Source organism: Balaenoptera acutorostrata, chromosome 2 (genome assembly GCF_949987535.1).
Source record: "Balaenoptera acutorostrata chromosome 2, mBalAcu1.1, whole genome shotgun sequence".
In the NCBI taxonomy this organism is placed as follows: Eukaryota; Metazoa; Chordata; class Mammalia; order Artiodactyla; family Balaenopteridae; genus Balaenoptera; species Balaenoptera acutorostrata.
Window position 1 is genome coordinate 153745272 of NC_080065.1, and position 16245 is coordinate 153761516.

At 42.4% G+C, this 16245-nt stretch overlaps 1 protein-coding gene across 11 annotated transcripts in view; it reads left to right on the plus strand.

The window, feature by feature from the left end:
* TENM2 (teneurin transmembrane protein 2) overlaps positions 1 to 16245 on the plus strand; it is a 1017264-nt gene that overhangs the window by 620718 nt on the left and 380301 nt on the right. The gene's annotated exons all lie outside the window — the stretch shown is intronic.

The window sequence follows — 16245 nt, forward strand, 5'->3', positions numbered from 1 at the left end:
CACGATCTGACTGAACTCAACACGATTTAAACTCATTGAAGACAAGAACCATATCTCCCTTGTGTCCCATTTTACTTTATGCATTTAGCTAGCACAGTGCCTGGCACAGAGCAGGTGCTCAATATTAGGTGAATGAACAAATAAATAGGAACAAAGTCAAAGAATGGAGGAAAGGTGTGCAGAGGGTATTTTCTTTTTTTTTTTTTAAATCTATGTAGGTTTTTATTTATTTTTGGCTGTGTTGGGTCTTCGTTTCTGCGTGAGGGCTTTCTCTAGTTGCGGCAAGTGGGGGCCACTCTTCATCGCGGTGCGTGGGCCTCTCACTATTGTGGCCTCTCTTGTTGCAGAGCACAGGCTCCAGACGCGCAGGCTCAGTAGTTGTGGCTCACGGGCCCAGCTGCTCCACGGCATGTGGGGTCTTCCCAGACCAGGGCTCGAACCCGTGTCCCCTGCATTAGCAGGCAGTTTCTCAACCACTGCACCACCAGGGAAGCCCCAGAGGGTATTTTTGATTTCCGAAGAATGGTCCAAGAAAGTAGTGAGGGCAAACCCTGGCTCACAGGCTGTTTTCCTCATCCTGTTGTAGAAGAGGTAAAGAATTAAGAAGACATTTCTGGTTGATGGAATATGCAGTGTGCATGGCAAAGAAAGCCAGAAGCAAGCAAAGAAAACCAGTATGGTTAATATTTCAACTCTAGAATCTGAATAAACCAGTAAAGTATAGAAAAACTATTTTGTGTGGTGCTTTACAGTTCCAGGACCAGCTTTCCCCCTGATTCTTCCCAGGCCCCCAGCCCTCTCTTTTGTCATTTTCTATCACATCTTGTGTTTTACGATTTCTGTGGCTTATTATCCTTATTCCTTTCTGGTGCTTGTAAAATACAGAAATGTGAAGGCACATGCGTTTTTGATACTGAAGCATTTAGGCAGTTATCACTTCAATTAATGTTTTCTGCTAGAGTTGTATTTTAGTGGAAAACAATAATTGTTTCAAAGAGAGCATCTTGGAGTTGAACCAGTCCTATCAGTGAACACTCACCATGGGAAGCTAACAGTAAAGGCAATGATCAATCGTCCTTTTTCCTTCCCTCTTCCACTCCAAAGGCAGACTTTGCATCCCTTCACTAAAAAAAAAAAAACCAAGCTGACGGTGTAGCATCTTTTTTAACACCTCAGCAGAACAGTCGTGTCCCTTCTCAGAAAGACCCCTAATTTATCTTTATCACATTTTCCCACCCCTCACCCTCACTCAGGATTTACAAAGATGCACCTGTGCAAATTATGACCTTACAAATCCCTGCTTTTCAATTGTGTTGATGTCCAACCATGGACTTGGGGGGGGCAGGGCTCATATTCCCTCATGCCGGCCCCCCCAATAGTTCCACCATGCATTTGGTGGCATTCACCCTTGACTGGAATCGCATTTCAATCTGTTCCGTCTGATTGGATACTGGGTTTTCTTCCCCGTCTGTGGTAATGGAGCACTCTTTCCAAGTTCCCAAGGTTATTTTCATCTCAATGACCTTTTCCATCTCCCTGGGGTGCCTCGCCATTACCCACCCCACTTTCACTCTGCCTGCTTGAGATATTGCTTTATGTGTTACTCTTGCAGCAGTGACTGTTGTCTGTGATACATTTCTATCAGCGATTTTACTAGAGCAGTGATCTTTATCAGCCTATGACCCCGCCCCTATTTCTAGGTGGGTTCTCTCTCTCGGTAGAGCAATTTGCTTGAAAAAGTGGGAAGAGATAGGATGGGACACGACCTATTTAAATACTAGGATGCTGGGATTTCTGTTTCTTTTGCTAACCTGTGCACCTCCTCTTGAAGACTGAAAACTTGTTAGCATATAAGAGACTGAAAAAGGGTTGTGAAAATAATTCACAGGGAGGGAAAAAAGTCTTATTACACTGGGCAGGCTTGGCATTTTCTGCCTCTCTTTTTTGATCTCAAATTGCTGAAGGGGTTCAGAAGATAAAAAGAATCTGTGAGACAAAGAAAGAAAATCATGGCAAAGAAGAAAAGAGCCCTGAGGCAGTGGGGGACCGGTGAATCAATCTGTGTCTTAATTCTACGAGAACTCACTGTGTCACTTGGGTGGTCACTTCTCCTCTTGGACCCTCTGGTTTTGAGTCTACAGTGTTGAGGAAATTGGGGCCAGATGTTTTGAAAGGTCTCTTCCAACTTTCAAATGTCACAATTCTAGGAAAAGAATAAGAACTAGGCACAACACTGTCCACTTCTAATGATGTCTTGAGTTGCCAAGTCTGTTAAGCTAAAACCATTGTCTCTTTCTAGATGAATGGTGATGATGGAGACAGTGATGGTAATGATGATAGTGATATGATGATGATATTAAATAATAATCATCACTTATGTTTATATAGCATGACATATCTTTGATATTGTCTATTTCAAAGAACAAGTTCATATACATTATCTCAGAGGTTGCAAATATTTGGCCCTTGGACACACGAGCCTGCAAACCTATGTGATTTGTCCTTGCTGGTATTTTTAAAATGTTTTTATTTAGGTGACAACATTGAAAAAACAGGATATTTTATATAAACATTCATAATCCTGTCTTTCTTGAAATAACAACAAATCTAGCATTACCTGCCTGTACTACATCATGGCCACAAATATCTGGAGTCAAGTAGAGGCTGTGCATTTTAGATGGGGTAGGCATTTTCCACTTGACTTCTTTATGTGATTGGCTTGGCCTCTGTAGACATTTGAACTGTGGTCCCAGTTATCTAGCTTATGGGTGATGGTGGTGGTGATGATGATAATGGTGATGGTAGCACCACCACTGTCATTGATAATAATATCCCTGTTGGTGTACCATTTTTGCCTTTAGAAAACACTGTCATATGTAGTATCTATTTAAAACCCCATTACTACCAGGTAGTGAGGAGGACATAAAGAGTTTCATTTTCCCCGCTTAACAGATAAGACATTTGAGGGTCATAAAACTCAAGTTACTTATCAATGGATAGTAATTAGTCTCTCATGGCCCCAGACTTTCCACTACCAAAGTCTGTTTTGTAAGACTTTGTCTACCTATTCACATGTATTAAGTCATAGTTTGTTTCTCTTTTTTTTGTTGTTGTTGTTACATGAAAATACATATATATGTGTTTCAGACTATTGGTTTGTTTTAACACACTGAACTAATAGAATTCTTACACCTTGGGCTCAGAACACCCCCAAAATAAGCTTTTCCCTTCATGACTGATTTCTCTTAACTTCCCCTAAGCTACAAGCAACTTTTTCAACTACATTTCGGCTACTATCTTCCTGTACTCTCAGTGATGAGTTTAATTTATTTACCAAGTAAGATTATAACTGCTAAAGGACAAATTCTTTGGTTCCTTTGCACAGTTACTCTGGATTTCTAGGTGGACTTATCAACAAGTATATACAGTTAAGAGGAAGGAGAGCTTACGTGGGTCATGAAAAGGTTAGGTGAGTTCTAGGGACCCTGGACCAAATATTTTTTTTAACATAGCTGAGTTTTATGCTGATCTGCTAAGGTCACTGCCAAGGCAGCCAGATGGAGAAGACTTCAAACTCAAGTGTTTTGTTGTGGTTGTTCTTTCTGATATGGGAGTGTACAGTGTGGAAGATTGCCTCACCTCTGGTTCCAAAGTTAGTATTGGCAGCCACAGAGTGTCAAGCACATTTTAATTCAATACCCACAGTATGTCCATCGTGTCACAGGGGCTGGGCACTGCCTGCGTTTGAAGAGCCATCATCACACCAGAGCCAGATCCCCTGTCCTCCTTCTGGCATTCTTTCTGATGCTGATGAGTTCCGCAGCTCTGAGACTCTGCTGGCCCTAACTTGCCCATGTCCTCATAGCAGCACAAGATCAGATCCCTTTTTCAAAATAACCCAGAGCCTTCTAGGCTTTGATTTTACTCTAGCCTGTTTTGGAAAAGATTCAACCTTTACAAAGAGGAAACTTCCTATGCTGAGGAAATTCTGTGCCATTGTATTATCTTGTAAAATGCCTTAAGTCCTTTGTGAAAGAGGCTTCTGGTAGAAAGAAATGGACTCTATTCTAGATTGTGAGATGACATTGATAGTGGGCACACTATGGACTTAATTACAGCATTTTGGAGCAGAAATAAGAAATGCTACTTTCAACGTGCATGTTAATCATAAAGTCCTAATTTCAGGAATATTAAATGTGGAAAAACCATTTCCCAGAATGGAGGAAGTATAGCACATACGTGCATATAAGCCAAATACATTTCTTTATAAAGGAACGGAAGATATATGCCTGGCTCATATTCATGCCCAGAGTTGCATGTTTTGAATAACTGGGGTCACATTAGGTTGATCTAAGAAACATCCCTGTGTTGCAGTGCAACTAAGCTTCAAAGGGGCCTCTTCATAGGAGTGGTTTTCCTTCCTGAGGTGAAGGACCAATAGTGTAGCACACCTTCCCCGTTGGCAGGGTGCAGAACCAAAGCAGAGATCATCTGGAAAGAGCTTTACATGGGAGGGCAAGTGCCACCCAAAATCCATTGTGCAGCTACTTGGGGACGGAGGTGATTTCATTTTCCAAACTATCACGTTTCAGAGGTCAAGGCTAGAAAAAGTACTTGAGAAGTATTTTCTCAGCAGGGCTAAAGGTGGGAGCCCATGCCTTCATTCTGCCTCCATCACAGTTCTGAAAAACCCTCTCGTAAGAGATCCAAAATCTGTGCCTTACTCCCGTCTCCATTTGGACTATTGTTACCTTGGGCAAGTTCTTTAATTAACTTCTCTGTTTTCGTTTCACCATTTTTAACACAGGGATAATTATACTTCAAGATCACGTGTGGGAAAAAAAATGCCTCTCCTTTCCCAGTGAGAAGCAGGCATGCAAGTTATCATTACTGTTTATTAATAGTCATGACACCCCACGTGGACGGTGAAATCAAGCGCTCTCCCCCATAGAACTCAGAAGCTCCCTCCAGATTCCCTCATTAAACCTGACATTCACTCTGAGATTTCACTGGCAGGTAGGCATCACCTTTTTGCTGGGTTTCTTCTTTTCTCGTTGCCTTCATCAAGACCTCCTATAAACAGTTAAGCCTGGGCTACTCAGAACTCACCGACTATAATGATCACAAGAGAAATTCATAATGGGAAAGTAACTCAGTAGCTACTCAGACCAAAGAGTTGGCAGATTGTAAAAACTCTCCACATACCTCAGGTTCGGAGTTTATACCTACATTTCCACGGCCTTCCTCCCTCCAGAATTGGTCAGACCAGTTCAAGGTTGAACGATAGATGTGAGAAAAGCAATTTCAGAGAAATTCAGCACACACTTTAACTTCCTACATTGTAGTAGAAAATTCCACTCATAAAACAACTAGGCACACTGATGAAGACCCCTGCCGTGTCCAATTAGACTTCCTTAAAAAGGAATAAACTCTTTAACTTCGTGGGTTTCTGGGGCCTGTTTATCTTTTCCTTTTGGCTTATCACAACTCTTAAATTACCTTAGCATATGCTTTGTTGCTGGTATTTTTCTTCCTTTCCTTTGCCACAGGAAACAGAAAAGGTTTTTTATAAGAAGCATTTCAAGAAAGTGTTAGAGGGGGAAAAACGTGGGTTAATGAAATAAAGAAGGAAAAATTTTCCAAAGCCTTTTAACACTATGTAGTAGGACAATCATTCAAGTACAGGATCAACCCCAAAGCAAGATTAGGTCTAATGGGTGACAGACGAACTGAGTTTGATGTGTCAGCTTTGAATCCTTATTACCCTAGTTTCTGGGTGCCACACAAATTCAGGATCCAAACAGTTCTGCTTAGCATGCTTTTGAATATGGTAAAATAATACCATAAAATAAAATGTAAGTAATCAAAGTTCTGTGGTATTTCTTCCACCCAAAGATTGCGTCCCAGGGTGTACATTGACTCCCTGAGAAATATGGCAAAGTAGTTCAATGCAGCAAGCATAATCATCTATTATTCTACCAGGTCTCTTTCACATGGTGAGTACTTTATTAGATAATAAAGTCCTCGAGAGGGGAAGCCTTGTCTTATCTTTAAACCTCTGTTACCTGTTAAGCACAGTGCCCAGCATGTCAGAAGCCAGAGATGACTCTGTATTAAATGGATGGGTGGATGGATGAATGGAGAGAAAATACTTGACTTACTTGATCTTCACAGTTTCTGGTTTCATCAGTGAAGATACAGAATATAGGGCAAGATCCTCATGCCTAAAAAGCAGGCCAGAGTGGCATGTTTTGTAAAATATATTTTCATTTCACTTAGAATAAAATCTGGACCACTTATCATGGCTGACTTCCCATTTCCCCATAGCTGACCTTTCATTCACTTAGCTCCAATATCATCTCCTCAGATAGGCCTTCCCTCTTTCTGTATCCTCAACACCCAAGAGAAAGCCTGGCATTTAGTGTATACTCAATATCTGTTGGGTGATTGTCAAATAATAATTTATATTTGTCAACTATCCAATATGATACTGTCAGAAAATTCTTGAGGTCATTCTTCTTCCCAAACTCCAATTCAAAAGCAAATAATCTAAAAGGCAAATCCAAGGTGGAAATGTTCCTTTTGTTTTGTCCTCCTAGATAATGGGAAGCTAAGGGGTTGCTTCCTCTCCACCACTCCCCACCAAAAAAAGAAGGAAGGAAGGGAAGGAGGGAGGGAGGGAGGGAGCCAGAAGGAAGGAGAGAAGGATGGAGGGAGAGAGGGAAAAAGGGAGAGAAAGAAAAAGAAAACCTTGAAAAAGACTGGATCAAACAAAGTTTGGGGGAAAAAAAGTTGTAAGACTTCTCAAAGTCTTTCATATGCTTATGGGAACTGAGAATCTTCAAGAGAAGAATAGATGCCTTGTTTCTAAAAATAATTTGACCAGGCAGCATTGTTCCTCCTCCTCTTCCTCCTTGTCCTGAAGATTTGGAGGGACTAATCTTGGCATACATTTTCAGAAACAAAGTTAAGAACCGACATCTGCAGAACATTTACCATAGTCCCAGGCACGGTACCAGGCATTTCAAGTTTGTCACTTGCTTTGGTCCCTCTGCCTTTTATTGATGAAGAAAATGAGCCTCTCAGAGTTTAGCTAACTTGACCAAATCATGTAACCATCAAATCAAGTATAACAGTCAGGATTTGAACCATTTCTGCTTGATTCCAGTGGCCCTGGTCTTCTCACTGCTACATACTTCTTCTCAAAATAGTGCTTCAAATTCATTAAAGCAGATGTTCTTGCTTAGCAAGCTCTAGAATCACCTTGAGAGCTTATAGGATGCAGATTTCTAGGCCCTCTACCAGCATTTTTAATTCAGTAGGTCCGAGGTTGGACCTGTACATTTGCATTTCTAACAGGTTACCAAGTAGTGTCTGATACTGCTGGTCTGGGACCCACATTTTAAGAAGCACTGTCTTAAACAGTGAGTATCACTGTTTCATGTTGTTTCAAAATAATGTTCTTAGAGGCTTGAGAAGCTGAAGATTCTAGCAGGTAGTTTTTACTGCCCTCAAATGATAACAACGAATTCATTTCAATACACAACACTTCTTGAGTATCTACTGTTACAGACACATTATGTAGTACACAGAGATGAAAGTCAGAGACGACTAACACCAGGTACATGGCCTTAGGGAGACCCTTATCTAGCTAGTGGCAGCATGGGCTGAGGAGAGGCACTAAGGAGAGCAAAAATAAACAGAGGACAGTGATACAGCAGGTCAGGTTAATGTGGGACCCAATACTAGAATGGCACAGTCAGCCCCTCCACACCTGAGCTACAGCTGGGATGGGGGAAAGTCTCCCTGTACCTGACTGCTAAATCATGATTAGTAGTCAGCTGAGAGGGGCAGGTGGGGTTCCAGGAAAAGCCAACAGCAAGTGCAAAGGCACGGGGGTAGGAGAGAACATGGTGCATTTGGAGAAGGCTTGGGGAAATGTTGATGCCAAGACTAGCATGCAGATGTATCTAGATTCAGGCCAAGAGTGGGAATGACCGGAAGTGAGGGTGGAATCTGGTTGTAAAGGGCCCTGTCTACATACCATGGATTATAAATGGAAGTCAGAAAGTCAGACAATGAAGAAAGCTCATAATTGAGGTTATGTGGCTCCTGTCCAAAACATGTGATATCTGCTATTTATTCAGACATGTGTTCATTCAGTAAATTTTTTAAAAAATTTTTTACTGGAGTATAGTTGATTTACAATATTGTGCTCATTTCAGGTGTACAGCAAAGTGAATCTGTTATACATGTATCCACTCTTTTTTAGATCTTTTCCTATGTAGGTCATTAGAGTATTGAGTAGAGTTCCCTGTGCTATACAGTAGGTCCTTATTAGTTACCTGTTTTATGTGTAGTAGTGTGTATGTGTCAATCCCAATCTTCCAATTTATCCCTCTCCCCCCTTACCCCCTGGTAACCATAAGTTTATTTTCTACATCCATAACTCTATTTCTGTTTTGTAGCTAAGTTCATTTGTGGCCTTTTTAGATTCCATATATAAGCGATATCATATGATATTTGTCTTTCTCTCTCTGACTTACTTCACTCAGTGTGACATCCATGTTGGTGCAAATGGTATTATTTCATCCTTTTTTATGGCTGAGTAATATTCTATTGTATATATGTACCACATCTTCTTTATCCACTCCTCTGTTGATGGACATTTAGGTTGTTTCCATGTCTTGGCTATTGTAAATAGTGCTTCAATGAACATTGGGGTGCATGTATCTTTTTGAATTATGGTTTTCTCCAGATATATGCCCAGGAGTGGGATTGCTGGATCATATGGTGACTCTGTTTTTAGCTTTTTAAGGATCCTCCATACTGTTCTCCCTAGTGGTGTACCAGTTTACATTCCCACCGACAGTATAGGAGGGTTCCCTTTTCTCCACACCCTCTCCAGCATTTATTGTTTGTAGATTTTTTGATGATGGCCATTCTGAGCGGTGTGAGGTGATACCTCACCTCATCCTTGTAGCTTTGATTTGCATTTCTCTAATTTAGTAAATATTTTTGAGTCTGTGCTGGATGATGGGGGCAATACAAAGAAGGCTCGAACTCTGAATCTGTCCTTTAGGAAGAGAAAGAAAACATTTACGACCTAACCTCCAATACAAAGGTGAAAATGTGCCCTTATTAAAAAGCATCGAGACACAGAATGAGAAGTTCTGGAGCAGCGTGGAGGGAAAGAGGTGACTCACTGGCAGAAGCGCAGAGGGCACATTTGTGATAACTCTCGCAGGAGAGTCAGACCTGGGAGGCAAAGCGCGTCCCCGTTATCAACCTCTAAGACCTTTGTGGGTATTTTTATAACCAGCTCTCTGATTCACCTCCAAGAGTACAGGGATGAAGATGGGAAGCGTAAACTCCAAAGGCTTTTAGGGAGGGGCTGCCTTTAGGCTCATGCCTGCTTTTTCCCCCTAGCTGAACGTCCAGAGAAGCGCTAGCCTGTGTGTTTCCCCAGCCTGATGAAAGGATGGATGCACCAGCCTCTAAATAATTGCTGCATGAATCTTTATAACCACCCAAATGAGCTGAGCTCGGCTGGTCTGCGATGGCAGTTACCATCCTCTCATGCTTCAAAGAACGGGAGGCAGAGGCCCTGTTCCATTCTTCCTTCGCTCCCTGATTAATCCACACTTTTAGAATATGGGTAAGCACTGACTGACGAGCTGATTTAGTTTAGCTGTGTAGGATTTTTTTCCCCCAATTCAGCGAGCAGTGAGGACCCGCGTGATTTCTACTCTTTCATTTGGCTCTTAAGTCTCATCTGTGCCATTAGCTGAGCTAGTACAGCTCGTAGTCACTTTTTTTTTCCCTACTCAGAATTCACAGACTCGTTCTTCTCTTATAATTATAAAGTGCTCACAGTCAAGACAGCTCTGGTAAACTTTGCTTTTCAGCACAAGAACAATATTAGCTAAAGTGCTGGTTGTAATACAGATGCTTAGAAAAGTAGGGGAAAAATCAGGTCTTAAAAAGATGTATAAACCCCATCCCAGATTATAGTCGTCATCTTCCTTTCTTACTATAAACTCTCAAGAATTCGGATAGGAATGCTATTTACAATGATCGCTGTCAGGAGATGTTGAATATAGATTTATCTGCCTGCCAGGTCAGAATTACCTTTAAAATCTAAATGAAATGGAAAAGGAGAAACCACATTCTTCTCAGTAATGGGATATTCCTGCCATAATCTCGTGAACACCCATATGCTTTGCTGCATCTGTGAGAGCTGCCTCAGGCTAGTCCAAAGGTCCTTATTTTAGAAACAATATAGATAGATAAATAGGTAGGTAGACAGAAAGGCACATAGATACATAGATATAGGTTGATAGGTAGGCAGGTAGATAGGCATAGGTAGGATGATAAGTAGAGAGAGAAACAAATAGATAACTAAACTCATGAGCCTAGACAATTCCATAGGAGTTTGGGTTGGAAAAGCACACACAAGCAATCCATGCCATGGTCTAATTTTTTTTTTTTTTTTAACTTTTGGGCAGCTGACACAATCCTATTGGAAGTAGGGTCAGAATACTAACTCGGGCCCTTTCACAGTGGGCAACATGACTGCGAAGACAAGGGATCTGTGAACAGAAAACATGACTTCCTCCCATCTTCTGCTAATCTGGGTCATATTCCAAGAGCCCTTTGCTGTAGCGTTACTGAGGACTTCTTAGTCTACCCAGACTTAAGCAAGCGTGGTTTTCCTCTCAACAAGCTTACCTTCAGATGCCTCCAATAAAGGAAATAATTTAGTGCCAAACTTTAGGTCTCAAAGTTTGGTTTCCCCAGACCAGCTGCATCAGCGGCTTCTGAGAACTTGCTAGAAATGCAAACCCTCAGCACCCACCTCTCACCTTCCCCAGACATATAGAATCAGAAACTCCAGGGTTGGGTCCCAGCAGTTTTTGGTTTACCAGGCTCTCCAGGGGGTCCTGACTCGTGTTAAAGTTTGGGGAGCCCTGATCCAGTAGCTTAGTCTTGCTGAGCTGCCCCTTTAGGCTGTAATTGGCAGCCTTGGTTACACACTGGAATCACCTTGGGATTTTAAAACAATGCCTGAGCGACAACCCCCAGATTCTGATATGATAGGACCGGGGAGTAGCCTGAGCACCAGGGTGTTTAAAGCTCCCCAGATGCTCTTGAGGAAAGGTTCCCATGGAAGCAGGTGTAAGACAAGCCGTGGGGCAGAAACCGGAGAGATGCACAGAGTTAGCTGGTTATTGCAGAACACAGCCTGGGCTCTCAGAAGTAAGGAGAGACTTACGTTAGGCTATGTCGTTGGCTGGTGAGAGATGCCGAGACTTTGGCCAGAAAGAAGCCACAGAACCTGCGTGTTGGACGAATGTGGAGGAAGAAAAGAGAAGGGACTTCTCTAGTGATCCAGTGGCAAAGACCCTGCGCTCCCGATGCAGGGGACCTGGGTTCCATCCCTGGTCAGGGAACTAGATCCCACATGCCACCACTGAACGCTTGCAGGCCGCAACTAAAGATCCTGCATGCTGCAGTTAAAGATCCCGCGTGCCACAGCTAAAGATCCCGCGTGCTGCAACGAAGATCCCACGTGCTGCAACCAAGACCCAGTGCAGCCAAATAAATAAATAAAAATAAATAATTTTTTTTTAAAAAAGAGAGAAGGAAAAATCAAAGGTAGCTGCGAGTACTTGAGCACGGCCAGGAAAATAGGAAGATTCCTCTTAGCAAAAGAAAGGTTGAGGTTTGGAGGGAAGGAGATCTTTGATGGAAAGTAGAAACCAGATCTGACTCTGGTGAGCTGTGGACAGGCCAGATGGTGATGCCCATCAGGTAGCTGAAGGTTTGGGTCTGGAATTCAGAGGAGAAACAGGAGGGAAGGGAAGAGTGGAAGAGAAGAAAGAAGGGGAGTACCATGAGGAACACTGAGAGACGCTGCGAACAGAGAGGGGAGTTTGCAGTCATCTGCACAGAAGTATCATTTGAAGCCCGTGGAGAGAAGGTCACTGCTGAGAGAATGGGTGTGCTGATAGCAGGAAACAGAGCCTCCAGGATGTTCGGGGTGGGGAAAAAATGAAAGAAAAGAAGGTAGCAAAATGGGCAAGTTTGGAGAAGAACCAAGTTAATGAAGCATCCTGGGGAATGATTGCAAGAATCACTGTTGCCAACAGTATCAAATGCAAGGAGGGTGAGATATTTCAGGTAAAAAGGAAGCTTGCAAAATCATAACGATAGTAATGCTGATAATAACTCCTCGTGCTGGCTCGTACGAGCCAGGCTCTTAGCCAAGGGCTGTACGTTAACGGAACAACAACCCTCGAAGTACTGGGTCTCCCCATTTTGCAGATGAAGAAAGTGAGGCACAGAGATGTCAAGTACCTTGCACAGATGACACAGAAAAAAAGTGGTGGAGCCCCGATGAGAAATCAGGGCAGCCCGACTGCAGACATCTGGCCGCTCTGTGGAAGCCAGCAGGAGCCATTCAGAGGGCCATGCTTTGTGGAGGTGGCAAAACCAACAGGGACCGGAAGTCTCTGTCCAGGTAGATGAAAATATCTCTCGTGTTGCTCCAGACAGGAATTCTCCACAGAAAGCGGATTCTCTGTACTGAGAAAATGTCAGTGGGCAAATGTGCAAGCACCTATCAGGACGGAGGGAAAGCACTGCACTCTATTCTGACAAAAAGTTGACATTTGAACAAAGGGAATTAAATAAAAGAGAGTACGTTAAATTAATTTGAAAGGTCTTGTTTAAATCCACTCACGCAAAGGCGTTCTCAATTAAGGCTTTTATTCCGTTAGCGCTGCAGCTCACAGCACATTCAGGATGATGCCAGGGAAGGTTCATTTCACACCTGAAATGGCTAGACCTCATACCATTTCTTACAGTATCTTTCTGTCTGTGCCCTCAACCCACGAAAAAAAAAAAAGAAGCGGGGGGGGTGGGGAGGAAAGGAATGATATCTTCCTCTGGAAACATCACACAGAGGCAAACGTTTCACTGCGGTGCATTAGGAAACCCTTAGATGTCAGGTGCCGGAGAGATGTGAAAAAGCATTGGTACTTCCCTTGCAATTTTTTAAAAAGTCATCAAAGCACTTTATATACATGAAACCACCGACACTCACGTGGGGGAGGAATTATTATCTGGTTATCATGAAGGTGGAAATTACGGCACTGAGAGGTTAAATGATTTTCCCAGCAGGCAAGAGAAGAAACTTTCCCAGGCCTGCCATGAGAACTTCTCTATTTGTATTCGTTTTCTAATTAGGGCTGCTCTGATGATTCATGGTAAAAATTTGGGAATTGCGGTAATGATTTATCAACACAAGGTTTTTTAAAAATCATCTCCCATGTTTCGAAGTGAAATTTGGCTGTGAGAATGAATGGCAAAAGAGCCCAGATAGAGGAGGCTGACACAGATTCGTTTTTGAAGTGAAAGGATAGGAGGATTGGCCCTGTTTTCAAACTGTTAATTTTCTTGTTAATCACAGGGTTGGTTAATAACTACCTGATTATGACTGTGGCAGAGAGAGATTGTCTGAAATAGGTCACGCCTTCTTCAGTCAGCCTGGCGTGTCCTGTCTTGATGGAAGGCTCTGGAAGCACAAAGACTCAGCAGTGGGAGGGGCAGGGGAGGTGGAATTGATAGCACCGTGACCAGCTCTGCCAGGGACGGGAGGACAGTAGTGCTGGCCCAGGGGACTCTTCTGTTGGAGACAGGCAATTCAGGACAGACTCACAGGGAGCCCCCGGGAGATAAGAGGGTAAAAATGGACTGAGACATTGTTTTTGAAATGTGTGTGCTTTTTAATTTTTTAAAATTGTCTTTCATTAATAACATGAATGAACTATGCTCTTATTTTCTTATGTTTGTGAACATAGGAGGACAATTGGAATATTTAGACAAGATTTAAGGAGACAGTTAAAACTACCCCAAATTACACATACCCAGAGATAATCACTGTTAACCTTTGATATATAGCGTCCCTCTCTCTCCTCTGTCTGTCTGTCTCTCTTTCTTTATGTGTAAGATCTATGAGAACAAGGACTTTATCTTATTGTTCACAACTAAATTACTAGCACCTAGAACTGTTCCTGAGCAAGTAGTCGACACTCAGTCAATATGTGCTGACGTAGGATGGAAAGAAAAACCCATTATATTTATTATATGCAATTATATATTATAAACAAGTTATATGTAATGACATATTCATGCAATTTTTAAATCCCAATCAGAGATTCCACTCTACACAAATCCTCTTTCATATGGCAACATATGGTACCATGAACCAGCACACGAGGACACTAGGCTTCAGAATTTGGGCTCTGGAGTTAGACTGCCCGAGTTGGAATCTGCACTCCAGCACTTACTAGCAGGGTGACCTTAGGTAGTGTCTTAATCTCTTTAGGTCTCAGTTTCTTAGTCTGTAAAATGGGAGTCATAATAATATCCATGTCAGTGCATCTTTGCGAGAGGAAATAAATTGGTACATAAATGAACTTAGCACCTCGACTCACAAGCTCATAACTGCTCGTAAATAGTAGTTATTCATCTTATTGTATGTTATTAAGTATTATTCCAGAGCACCATATTGATGTTATTCCGTCCTGCTGACATAGCACGATTTATTTAAACTTACCCCCTTTTGTCAGGCACTTTTGCTTTTTCAATTTTCTTTGGTGTTAAAAAATATCACTGTAAAGATCATCCTTCTATAAAAATTGCTTTACCCATCTACGATTGTTTCGTTCGGATAAAATTGTAGAAGTAGAAATAGAAGATCATAGGCAATAGATCTTCTTATAATTCTGCATAACATATTGCCAATGAAATGTAGTAGCTGTGTAGGAACAACCAACAGCATACGAGCGAGGCTGTTTTAACCTGTTACACAGCTTCTTTTTGATAAACAAGTCCCCTTCGATTTCTTCAGGCCATCTTGAGTCAGGTCAAGGAGTATCTCTGCCAACAAGCAACAGAGTTTTAGGAACAGGTTCTGGCTGTCTCTGCAGGTGAAGGGGCAGTGGGGAGGGGGAGGGGGGATGCGTAGGTGTGGATCTTCTGTCCCAAGAAACTGCGTGTGTATCAGAGATGAAACTAATTGTTGCCTTCAATAGATCTAAGTGCTCAAAGCAAAGTGTAGAAAGTGCCGTACCCAAGGTGTGGACCTGGGCTGGCATCTCCACAACTGCTACTGTTGTTGGTATCCTTGGTTGCCTTGTCATTTTAATGTCCTTACCCTTCTCAAGATATCAGATGCAAGGCCATTGCAGCCTCCTTGGTCCCCTGGCTTCTGCTTCTGTGACACGGATCGTATCATTCACTTTCTGGGGGCTTTCTGGGGCTGCCCAAGCCTAAGAGGATTCATCCCTCCTATGGAGTTGCCTCCTCAAGAGGAAAACTGATAAGGTGGTCGTAAAACTCCTCAGAGAAATGGAATGAGTTGTATAAATAAAGCGTTCTGGCAGCCGACTCAGGGAGGATGAGACCCGGTGTCACTTACGTGTTTTGGAGCTCTCTGTATCTTATGAAGGGGAACTTGGTTTCATATTGCAGGGCTTCAATTCCGCCTGGAAAGTGATCGCGTGTGACAGTTTGCTTTTGTACTCCTCCAGTTTATATGAAAGGAGTGAGGCACTTAGATTGGCTGTATTTGTTCCAAACAGGAAAACAAATCTGGCATTTTTACATATTGTTCTGTACTCCTGGGAAAAATAGCTTTGGCAGCCTAAGGGAAATTGCAGTTCAAACGGAAGCAATTCCCATGAATGTTCTGATGTACAGTAAACCTGCCATTTGATTGGATAGAGCTTCCATTCACTATAATCATTGCACGCCTATCCCAAGGGAGCACTTTTCTAAGGACTGTGGGCCTAACGGTACCCAAGGAAGATGTGGTCCCTGCCTTCATGAAGCTTCTATTCTAAAGGGGAACTTAAAATCTTGGAGTCATAAAAATAGAATGATGACCAACGTGAGTGCTATGACAGAAACATACCAGGTGTTGAGATTAAACAAACAAACAAACAAACATGAAGATACCTACTTAGATAGCATGGGGGAGGAAGGCTTTTGAGGCGGTAACTTTTTAACAGAAACCTGAAAAGTAAAATTCAGGTTACCATGGAACGAGGTTTGAGTGGCTGGGCTAGGGCCTGGGGCAGGGGGAGGGCTTTATACAGGCCAAGGGAACAGTAAGGAAAAGGCTCCAAGACAGGAAAGCTCTGGATTACGTAGAGGAGCTACAAGAAAATGCGCCTG